This window comes from Arachis hypogaea, chromosome 11 (genome assembly GCF_003086295.3).
Source record: "Arachis hypogaea cultivar Tifrunner chromosome 11, arahy.Tifrunner.gnm2.J5K5, whole genome shotgun sequence".
Lineage (NCBI taxonomy): Eukaryota > Viridiplantae > Streptophyta > Magnoliopsida > Fabales > Fabaceae > Arachis > Arachis hypogaea.
This window is the reverse complement of record NC_092046.1, coordinates 128,220,136-128,232,548: the sequence shown is the minus strand read 5'-3', so window position 1 is coordinate 128,232,548 and position 12,413 is coordinate 128,220,136. Positions and strand designations below refer to the sequence as shown.

Below are 12,413 nucleotides of genomic sequence, written 5' to 3'. Positions count from 1 at the left end.
ATTGGGACTGCCACCTTTCGAGATGTGATAATATGGATGATGATACTGATTTGGTTCATCAAGATGACAACACTTTAAGTTGGAACCTTGTTTTTGAAGCAATGGGAGAACATGAGCCTATGACATATACTAGAAGACAACAAAAGAGAAAAAGAAAAGAACCTGTAACTGCAAGAGGTGGTGCAAAGGGTGGACCAAGTGGGTCTAAGGCTTCAAAAAAAAGAAAAGGAAAAGCAGTAATTGTGGAAGAGGAAGAAGAACCAGAATTTGAAGATGAAGAGGATTTTGAAAATGAAGAAGAACAAGAAGAGGAGATTCAATTCAATGATACTAAATCAGAGGATGATGAGGGGGTAGAGGGACACGATAATAATCGTGTTAATTTGGATGAATTTGATGAGAGCTAGAATGTAGATAGTTTATAGTTTTTATGTTTTATGTCTTCTATTTTATGGCTTGCTTATGATTTTTGAGTTATGATTTGAACTTGATGTTATATTTATTTGCTAAATTTGCTACTATATTTGCTATATTAATTAGATATTTTATGACTAGAAAGTTGCTTATATAGATAGATTTTATAGTTTATTATATTTATAATTTTTCTGCATGTTTTTTTGTACATATATGTGTATTTTAGGTAATCCGCCATTTTCGCCATTTTCCGCAACGCCATCCGCTATAACTTTATGGCGGATTTTTGGCTCACCGCCATGAGCCGCCACCCGCAATCAAAAACTATGTTTATTGGTTAGGCTGATAGGAGTTCTTTTTATTTTTTCCCAATGTCCTCTGTGAAATTTGTGTTCAGCTTGTGGATATTCCAACCGTTTCCTTCATTAATCAACTCATTCACTAATTTAGTATTCTCATTTTTTCCTTGAATTTTTTTCCGCTCCAAGCACCCACCTATCCTTCCAAATTCTGATCTTTTTGCCATTTCCTATAGCTCATCTCCCATTTCTAAGTAAGAACTCTCTTCCTTCTATGATACTCTTCCAAACGTATGATGAAGTTGTCCTACTTTTTGCTTCGGTGAAGTTGCAAGATTGAAAATAAGTTGCCTTTAATACCTGCACCCATATTGCATTGGGTTCTCAAAGGTTCTCCAAGGTTACTTTGCAAGAAATGCTAAGTTTTGAGTGTGTAAAGCCCCCATCCTATTTTCTTATACATAATTTTGTTAAACTTCTCCAATGAATGTCCCTTTCCTTGCCACCTAAATCCCATAAAAATCTAGCTACCTTGTTTTGAGCCTTTGATAGAGCTCTTTTAAAAATCTAACTATGTTCGTGGCGTAAGCCGGGCTACCCTGAACAACTACTTTAATTAAGATTTCCTTCCCTGCTTGATTGGGAAGATTTCCTTCCAACCCTCAATTTTATTAATGACTCTTTCCTCAATCCATTTTAAAACCTTGTTTTTAGATCTATCCTACTGAGTGAATAATCCTAGATACTTTTCAGGTTTGTCCCATGTTGGCATACCAAGAATATCCTTAATGTTTACTCTAGTTTGGATAGAAATATTCTGGCCAAAGGTGATCTTAAATTTTTCTAAATTTATTTTTTGTCCCAATGTCTCTGTGTATAAGTTGAGCATATTAATGAGTTAGTAAACGTCCTCTTCGTTTATCCTAAAAATATAATACAATCATCAGTAAAAAGAAGGTGAGTAATAACTAGAGCAGTAGGAGCTATCTTTAAACTTGAAATCTTTTCCTCTTGAAAAGTGTCATTCATAAGAACAGTAAAAATCTTAGCTGCTATGATAAAGAGATAAGGCGAAAGTGGGTCACCTTGTCTCAGACCTCTTTGAGGTCTGGTTTCTCTAGACAAAATACCATTAATCTTAATTTGATAATTTATCTTCCTAACACATTCTATTAGCAAATTGATCCAATGTTGATTAAGACCAAAGGCCTTAAGGGCTGCTTCAATAAAATCTCACGCTAACTTATCACATGCTTTATTCATATCAATCTTAACAACTAGGTTATTGGATATTTTTCTACCTTTTTCATTGAGATAATGAAATATTTCTTGCACAATGAGTATGTTATCTTGAATTAATCTACCCCTAACAAAGTATTTTGTATAGGAGAGACAATTTAGCAATGATCTTTTTCAACTTTAATACTAGCATTCTAAAAATAATCTTATCTATCAAGTTACAACAATTAATTGGCCTAAGCTGATTTAGAGATTCGGGATGTTTAACTTTTGTTATCAAAACTATGGTAGTTTCGCAAATGTTACCTGGCAAGGATCTTTCCTGAAAAAATTGATTCACTACATCATATACCTCTTTGCCGACAGTGTCCCCATGCTTCTGGAAGAAAAGACCATTGAGCCCATCCAGTCAGGAGCTTTCAGTCCCCCATCCTACTACTTGCTCTCAGTTAGCTATTCTTCCTGTAAATTAAGGATCTCTCTCTTCAGCTTGTTGATCTCCATATCAGCCTAGGAGTGGAAATGGGTAAGATATGGTAGGATTTGGACCCAACCCTAACTCTACCCATAGGTTAAAAACAACCCAACTTTAACCCTACCTACACTTTACCCGCGGGTATCCGACCCTATCTGCGGGTTAACGAAAAATACAATATTATTATATAACCTAAAAAGCATACAAATTAAAAATTTAATATAAACAACACAAATTATCCCACAAACAATACAATCATCCCATATGCAACATAACCATCAAATCTTCAATTTCACATAAAAAATATTTGCTTAAATTAATAACATAAACACAAATAAAATCATTTAACTCCATGTCTCCATAAGCATTCCATTTGCTGCAACAACACCATCACTAATCTATGACTTCAAATACAACAGCAACATCATCATCATTTGTAGTTTAATAATAAGGTTTTTTACCTAAAAATAAAAGATAATAAATTTATTTATTAATTAATCTCTATATAAATTTAGAGTTATGCAAAGTGTACACTAAAATCAATCACCAAAATCAGCCACTAGTATAAAAATACATCTATACACTACAGTATTCTAAAACTAAAAACTCAAGCCCTCCCTAAAGGCCCAAACTACGCAGTTGTACACACAAAACACAATGAAGACACTTTCTCCTACACCTCCTCTCTCGGCCACTATTTTCACCGTGATTGCATATTTTTTGTTATTCTTCGCCGCATTTGTATCTTCGTCTTTGTTGTTCTTCATGCTTCATGGTCTTCTCAGGCCTCTCTGCTTGCTTTTTGATACATTCACGCGAAGAAGTTACCAATAAACAAAACAAAACCTTTGTGAGATTTTTCTCTTCTCGCTGTTTGATTTTCACTCAAAAAACACTTCATACAGTTTTGCTCTGAACCAAGTGTTATCATGTTTAGTTGTTTGATTCACAATTATTACAGCATAAGAAAATACAGGGAGGCATTGGCTATAGTTTGGGAAAAGGAGGCTTCAAACTGTGTCTTCGATCTTCCGGCTTATTGTTGTTGTTTTGAATGATATACCTAGAGACGTGAGATAGTTTTCAAAGCTTAAAGAAGCTGGGTTTTCTCCCACTTATGACATATGCAAGAACTTGCTTGGAATCTACATGGCCTCCGGGAGAACCACGAAATGCAAGGATATTTGGAAGGAGGCAGAAGAAGCGGGATTCAAGTTGGATAAATATTTGGCTTCACATGATGATTCGATGAATAAAAAGCAATAGATTTTAATAATCTTAAAGCTTCTAGTTGTTTATATCATTTATCATACCTTCTTCATAATGTAATAGTTACTAAGTTATTATGAGCTTCCATGTACATTTCATTATCAAGGGAGAGAGGTAGAGAATTTTGTTGTATACATGTAGCTATTGAATTGTGAAAACCATTTGTATCTATTGTAATATTCATATCCTAAGTATGTTTGGTTATTATCTTTAGCAATGTTTGATTATAATGTTGTTATGAACTTTGATTTGTATTTGAGTTTGATTATTAGCATATTTGACACCTTTATTGTGAAAGTGGTTATTATGAGCATTCTGTTGCACTTGAGCACCAAATACTTGTGAAAATGTTTGAACTAAGATATGCCTTTCTTTCTTGTGATTTTGATTTTTGACCTATTAATAAACTTGGCCTAATCTTGTTTCATATCAAATATACATTAGATTACTTTGATTTAGGTCTTAGTGTTTGGTTATAGTTGGATTTCGAATTATGATATAAAACGAATTTGATTATAATTTGATTTTTGAACTTTGATTTGGATTCTTAAGTTTAATTATTATCTTTAGTGTGTTTGATTATAAATGAATTTCAAATTATGATTTAGACGATATTTGATTATAATATATTTTTGGATTTTGATTTAGATTTGTGAGTTTGATTACAACCTAGAGCATGTTTGATTATAATCAAATTTTAGGGTATGATTCGGTGCGTGTTTGATTATAATCTATAAATACAGAACGAAGTTTTTTTAATAATTTTTTTACACTTTTTAAAAACAATATTTTTCTACATTTTGATACCTTGCTTTCTAAAACAACAATGTTCATATTTTGCTTTTGTGTCTACTGCTATTTTTTTAGAATTTGGAGTATCATTCCATGTTAGTTTTAGAGGGTCACTATTTCATTTCTTTGTATTCAATTAATGCTTTTAGCCATATGATTACACTATTTTTACCCATGGTTGGTGTTGGCATTCTCAGCCTTCCTTATGCCATGGCACATATGGCATAGTAGGTACGTGCGTAACGATTCTAGTTAGTGTGTGTGTGTTTGTCTATATATATATATTATATATATATATATATATGGTACTTGAAATAATAAAATTGTTGAACATGTAGGGGTCTTAAGGAGAAGTGGAAAAGTGGAAGGAAGAGACTCAAGTAGAAGGAAAAGTGGAAAACTCTAGGCAAACTACAATACTCAAGGAGAAGTTGAAACAGTTGCGGACCATGGCCAAGGAGGAGCTTTGCGAGCCAGAACCTCCTGCCATGGAAGAGAAGCGGTGACAAAGGAGGAAAGACCAAGACAACTTAGTGAACCAGATCTAGAACTAAGTAAGGAGATCGAAACCAGCAATCGAAAATAAGTAGAATAGAGACGAAGGAGGCGGTTTGACATGGAGAAAGATGAGGTGACAAGCGACGAAAAAGCAAAAACGACCAGGAGGAGCGGCAAAAAACCAAGAACGACCATTGTCAGCGGTGAGCTGTCCGACCTCTAGCATGGCGGTGATACAAGGATGATGGTGGTCGACAAAGAGACGGATCAAGGAAGCAAGGATCTGAGGGAGGCGGCAAGATCTGAAAGAGAAGGGAAGGCATGAGATCTTATTTTAGTGTACATATAGTATTTTTGATAAATTTAACATTAATATAAACAAATAAAAAATATTTATGTAACAGAAACAACATGAAGCCATGAACTCCTCTCTCTCTAATTTCTTAATATTTAAATAAATTTTTGAGAGAAATATAAATTTATGACAAATAATTTATATGTATATAACAGAAATAGCATGAAGTCATGAACTCCTCTCTCTAGTTTCTTTACTTGTTAATTATCTAATTTGCATATGTACTTAGGCTAGGTTGATAAATAATCATTGATTAATCAAATTCTCAGTGTTTTAATAAGTTCCCACTCCACAAATTAAATTAAATCAAATTAAATAACCACTTATCTAATCTGCATATGTACTTAAAAATTTCAGTGATCAAGGCAGAGTAACATACTTTCAAGCAAAGCGAGCACGATGAGTAGATGCTGAAGTCTGAATGAACATGGTGGCAGGAGGAGCGCTGAATGGCAAAACAAAGTACGCGAGCAAGCCGACGGATGGTGGGGACATGAGCAGCGCCACAACGAGAGTGGGGCTAGACGCTAGTAGGGTACAGTAGCGCCGATGATGCGAGTGAGGGTAGACATGGGCAGGGTGCAACAGCGACAGCGACGTGAGTAGGGCAAATGCAGCTAAGGTGCAATAGCGCTGGTGACGGGAGTGGGGGCAAATGGGGGTAGAGTACAACAGCGGTAGGGTGCATAGAGATTGAGATTTGAGAGAAGAGGATTAGGGTTCATTGTGTTCTTGGGGAGCTGTGAAATGTGAATCTGTGATCCGAGGACTAAGGCTAGGGTTGATGATGTTTTATTTAGGGAAAAAAAACAAATAGGTCCCTAACTTTTTGTTCCGCAGACATTTTTATCCCTGAAGATTGAAAAATACATTTAAATCCCTGACCTCTTTAAAAGGTGGACATATGTATCCCTCCATTCCATTGGGTCTGTCAGACTCAACAGAAAAGTCTGACGTGGCTCTTGTTACGCTGACCTGGCTGTTGTAGATGCACATGTGGAGGAAAACCTTTTAAAATGGGACAAATTAGTCCCCATAATTCAAAACGGCGTCGTATGCACTCACAGCATCGAAGCTGAGTTTCCCAAACAACAAGAAGCAATCTTCAATCCCTTTTCTTCTCAGAAGACCCTTGCTCATTCTTTTTCCTTCTTCCAATTTCCATTCCTTCTATCGCTGCCTCAACGCCTCTGCTCCGACGATGCTAACAGCACCGACAACGGCAGTGGAAACAACTTCTGATGGGACGCCATCCAGGACTTCGTCAGGAATGCTATCAAGCAGTTCGATTCTCTTATCAACTCGCTCTTGAAGGAAAATGCGGTGATTGAGGGTAGTGGTAAGAAGGAGAAAGAGTGGGATTGCAACCGGTGGTGGCTGTACTTATGTAAGTTTTATTTAGTTTTGGTAGGGCAAAAAAATAGAGAAAATGTTGTAAGGTTTTCTTTTAAGGGGTTAAAGCCAGAGAGGTATATTAGGTTTGAAATTGCAGCAAAACCGTTTGAGAGCCCTTCATTTCCCTTAGCTGTAGAGAGAACAAGAAGAAAAGACCCTCTTGATGGCTTCGAAGTCTATACAAATAGATGGAATATCACTGACCACCATTATTGGACTATAAGTTCATCAAAACTTTTATTAGTAGTTTGTTTAATTCTGTGTTTGCTAAGCATTGTGACTTAAGTTTCTTGCTCTTAGACTTGTATATGAATTTTCCTTTTATTAAAAAGGGTGGAGCTTTTTAGGAAAAGTGAGTAAGAAAGGATCATTCTTGTCTTTGAAAGGGTTACATGGAATGATGATAACCATATTTTCTTTGGGGCCTTTTGTAGCTTTATGCAAAATGCAAATGCCTAGATGATGAGCGGATAATTTATATGCTTTCTGGCATTGTTTTTACATAGTTTTTAGTATGATTTAGTTAGTTTTTAGTATATTTTTATTAGTTTTTAAATAAAAATCACATTTCTGGACTTTACTATGAGTTTGTGTGTTTTTCTGTGATTTCAGGTATTTTCTGGCTGAAATTGAGGGACTTGAGCAAAAATCAGATTCAGAGGTTGAAGAAGGACTGCAGATGTTGTTGGATTCTGACCTCCCTGCACTCAAAGTGGATTTTCTGAAGCTACAAAACTCCAAATGGTGCGTTCTCAATTGCGTTGGAAATTAGACATCCAGGGCTCTCCAGAAATATATAATAGTCCATACTTTTCTCGAGTTTAGATGATGCAAACTGGCATTAAACGCCAGTTCCATGTTGCATTCTGGAGTTAAACGCCAGAAACAGGTTGCAAAGTGGAGTTAAATGCCAGAAACAGGTTATAAACTGGCGTTCAACTCCAAGAAAGACCTCTCCACGTGAAAGTTTCAATGCTCAGCCCAAGCACACACCAAGTGGGCCCCATAAGTGGATTTCTGCATCATTTACTTATTTCTATAAACCCTAGTAACTAGTTTAGTATAAATAGAACTTTTTACTATTGTCTTTACATCTTTAGTTTCATCTTTAGATCACATTTGGGGGCTGGCCTCTCGGCCATGCCTGGACCTTCATCACTTATGTATTTTCAACGGTGGAGTTTCTACACACCATAGATTAAGGTGTGGAGCTCTGCTGTTCCTCATGGATTAATGCAAAGTACTACTGTTTTTCTATTCAATACAAAATTATTCCACTTCTAAGATATTCATTCGCACTTCAATGTGAATGTGATGATCATGACAATCATCATCATTCCCAACTTATGAACGCGTGCCTGACAACCACTCCCGTTCTACCTTAGATTCAATGGGTATCTCTTGGATATCTAATACAGGGGACCGAGTTCGAGATATTAGAATTTTCGTGGTATAAGTTAGAACCCATGGATGGCCATTCCTGAGATCCAGAAAGTCTAAACCTTGTCTGTGGTATTCCGAGTAGGATCTGGGAAGGGATGGTTGTGACGAGCTTCAAACTCGCGAGTGCTGGGCGTAGTGACAGACGCAAAAGGATCAATGGATCCTATTCCAGTATGATCGAGAACTAACAGATGAATAGCCGTGCTGTGACAGAGCATCTTGGACCATTTTCACTGAGAGGATGGGAAGTAGCCATTGACAACGGTGATGCCCAGCATACAGCTTGCCATGGAAAGGAGTAGGAATGATTGGATGAAGACAGCAGGAAAGCAAAGGTTCAGGAGGAACGAAAGCATCTCTATACGCTTATCTGAAATTCTCACCAATAAATTACATAAGTATCTCTATCCCAATTTATATTTTATTTATGTTTTTATTATCAATTCACCATACCCATTTGAATCCGCCTGACTGAGATTTACAAGGTGACCATAGCTTGCTTCAGGCCGACAATCTCCGTGGGATCGACCCTTACTCACGTAAGGTTTATTACTTGGACGACCCAGTGCACTTGCTGGTAAGTTATGCGAAGTTGTGATAAAGAGTTGAGATTACAATTGTGCGTACCAAGTTGTTGGCGCCATTGATGATCACAATTTCATGCACCAAGTTTTTGGCGCCGTTGCCGGAGATTGTTCGAGTTTGGGCAACTGACGGTTCATCTTGTTGCTCAGATTAGGTAATTTTATTTTAATTTTAAGCTTTTTGTTTTTATTATTTTTATTTTCGAAAATTCTTCAAAAAATACAAAAAAAAAATTATTCTATGTTCTTCAGAATTTTTAAGAATGAATTCTAAAGTTTCATGAAGCACGTTGAAGCCTGGCTGGCTGTAAAGCCATGTATGATTCATTTGGACCGAGGCTTCCACTTATCAGCATATGAAGTTGGATGAAGTATCAGCTGTTGTATTTTTTATTTGTATCTGCTGAAGCTTGGCTGGCCATTGGCCATGTCTAGTATTTTGGACCGGAGCTTTCACTGAAAGCTTGGCTGGCTAGTGAGCCATGTCTAATTCCTGGACCGAAGCTTTAGACTAACATTGCAGATTCCTGGAATTCTTATAAAAAATTTTGAAATCCTTATTTTTTATTTTTTAAATTAATTTTCAAAAAATCCAAAAAAATTAATAAAATCATAAAAACCAAAAATTTTATGTTTCTTGTTTGAGTCTAGTGTCAATTTTTAAGTTTGGTGTCAAATTGCATGTTGTTACTTTTCTTTCATTTTCGAAAATTCATGCATTGCATTCTTCATGATCTTCAAGTTGTTCTTGGTAAGTCTTCTTGTTTGATCTTTAAAATTTCTTGTTCTATGTCTTTTCTTGTTTTTCATATGCATTTTTAATTTGTTAATGTCTAAAAATTAAAAATCTTTAAGTTTGGTGTCTTGCATGTTTTTCTCTTCTTCAAAATTTTCAAAAATAAGTTCTTGGTGTTCATCTTGACATTCAAAGTGTTCTTGGTGTTCATCTTGACATTCATAGTGTTCTTGCATGCATCATGTGTTTTGATCCATAATCTTCATGTTTTGAGTCTTTTTGTTGTTTTTCTCTTTCATCATTAAAAATTCAAAAATCAAAAAAATATCTTTCCCTTTTTCTTCTCATCAAATTCGAAAATTTGAGTTGACTTTTTCAAAAAATTTTAAAATCTTGTTATCTCTTATAAGTCAAATCAAATTTTCTATTTTAAAATTCTATCTTTTTCAAAATCTTTTTCAAAAATCAAATCTTTTTCAGTTTCCGTTTAATATTTTCGAATTCCTTTTTAAAATTTTTCGAAATATTTTTCATTTTTTTTTAATGTTTTCGAAAATATTCAAATTAATTTTCAAAATCTTTTTCTTATTTTATTTTATAATTTTTGAAATTACTACTAGCATTTAATGTTTTGATTCAAAAAATTTTCAAGTTGTTACTTGCCTATTAAGAAAGGTTCAATCTTTAAATTTTAAAATCATATCTTTTAGTTTCTTATTAGTCAAGTAATCAACTTTAACTTCAAAATTCAAATATGTTTAATTTTCTTTTCAAATCTTTTTCAAATTAAGTTTCAATCATATCTTTTCAAAATTAATTTTCAAATCCTTTTTTTTTTGTAATCCTATCTTTTTGTTTTAATCATATCTTTTTCAAAACTACCTAACTAACTCTCTCTCTAATTTTTGAAAATCCCTTCCTCTTTTTCAAAAATTCCTTTTTAAATAATTAATTGTTTTAAATTTAATTTAATTTCATTTTTCTTTTTAAATTTTTGAATTTTAATTCTAACTTTAATTAAAAACAAAAATATTTTTCTTTTCTTTTTATTTAATTTTTGAAATTCTCTCCCCCTCATCTCTTTCTAATTATTTTATTTATTTACTAACACTTCTCTTCATCTAAAAATTCAAACACTCTCTTCCTCCTGGTGTTCGAATTTCTTTTCTTCTACTCACATAAAGGAATCTCTATACTGTGACATAGAGGATTCCATATTTTCTTTGTTATTTCCTTCTTTGTCATATGAGCAGGAACAAGGATAAGAAAATTCTTGTTGAGGGTGATCCTGAACCTGAAAGGACTCTAAAAAGGAAGCTAAGGGAAGCTAAAGCACAACTCTCTGGAGAAAATCTGACAGAAATTTTCGAAAAAGAAGGAGACATGGCCGAAAATAATAAAAATGCAAGGAAGATGCTTGGTGACTTTACTGCACCCAATTCCAATTTACATGGAAGAAGCATCTCAATTCCTGCCATTGGAGCAAACAATTTTGAGCTAAAACATCAACTAGTTTCTCTGATGCAACAGAACTGCAATTTTCATGGACTTCCATCTGAAAATCTTTTTCAGTTCTTAACTAAATTCTTGCAGATCTGTGATACTGTTAAGACCAATGGGGTTGATCCCGAGGTCTACAGGCTTATGCTTTTCCCGTTTGCTGTAAGAGACAGAGCTAGAGTATGGTTGGACTCTCAACCTAAAGATAGCCTGAACTCTTGGGATAAGCTGGTCACGGCTTTCTTAGCCAAGTTCTTTCCTCCTCAAAAACTTAGTAAGCTTAGAGTAGATGTTCAGACCTTCAAACAGAAGGAAGGTGAATCCCTCTATGAAGCTTGGGAGAGATACAAGGAACTGACCAAAAAGTGTCCTTCTGACATGCTTTCAGAATGGACCATCCTGGATATATTCTATGATGGTCTTTCTTAATTATCTAAAATGTCATTGGACCATTCTGCAGGTGGATCCATTCACCTAAAGAAAACGCCTGCAGAAGCTCAAGAACTCATTGACATGGTTGCAAATAACCAGTTCATGTATACTTCTGAAAGGAATCCTGTCAGTAATGGGACGCCTATGAAGAAGGGAGTTCTTGAAATTGATACTCTGAATGTCATATTGACTCAGCAAGTCAATATAATTTCTCAGAGTCTGAATGGATTGAAGGAATCATCCAACAGTACTAAAGAGGCCTCTTCTGAAGAAGAAGCTTATGACCCTGAGAACCCTGCAATAGCAGAGGTGAATTACATGGGTGAACCCTATGGAAACACCTATAATCCCTCATGAAAAAATCATCCAAATTTTTCATGGAAGGATCAACAAAAGTCTCAACAAGGCTTTAATAATGGTGGAAGGAACAGGTTTAGCAATAGCAAGCCTTTTCCATCATCCACTCAGCAACAGACAGAGAATTCTGAGCAGAATCCATCTAGCTTAGCAAATATAGTCTCTGATCTATCTAAGGCCACTTTAAGTTTCATGAATGAAACAAGGTCCTCTATTAGAAATTTGGAGGCACAAGTGGGCCAACTGAGTAAAAGAGTCACTGAAACTCCTCCTAGTACTCTCCCAAGCAATACAGAAGAAAATCCAAAGAGAGAGTGCAAGGCCATGGATTTGACCATCATGGCCGAACCTACAAGGGAGGGAGAGGACGTGAATCCCAGTGAGGAAGACCTCCTGGGACGTCCAGTGATCAATAAGGAGTTTTTCTTTGAGGAACCAAAGGAATATGAGGCTCACCTAGAGACCATAGAGATTCCATTGAACCTCCTTCTGCCCTTCATGAGCTCTGATGAGTATTCTTCCTCTGAAGAGGATGAAGAAATTACTGAAGAGCAAGTTGCTAAGTACCTTGGTGAAATCATGAAGCTGAATGCCAAATTATTTGGTAATGAGACTTGGGAAGATG

At 35.3% G+C, this 12,413-nt stretch overlaps 1 long non-coding RNA gene and 1 other non-coding gene across 2 annotated transcripts; one reads left to right on the top strand and one right to left on the bottom strand.

Moving 5' to 3' along the window:
* The first annotated feature begins 4,572 nt into the window (after positions 1–4,572).
* On the top strand, positions 4,573–5,533 carry LOC140175973 (uncharacterized). Its single transcript, XR_011867092.1, has 2 exons — positions 4,573–4,719; positions 4,827–5,533. It is a non-coding gene; the product is annotated as an uncharacterized lncRNA (long non-coding RNA).
* A 5,742-nt stretch (positions 5,534–11,275) lies between these two features.
* Positions 11,276–11,383, bottom strand: LOC112724577 (small nucleolar RNA R71). The gene has a single exon (XR_003163733.1). It is a non-coding gene; the product is annotated as a small nucleolar RNA R71 (small nucleolar RNA).
* Positions 11,384–12,413: the final 1,030 nt, after the last annotated feature.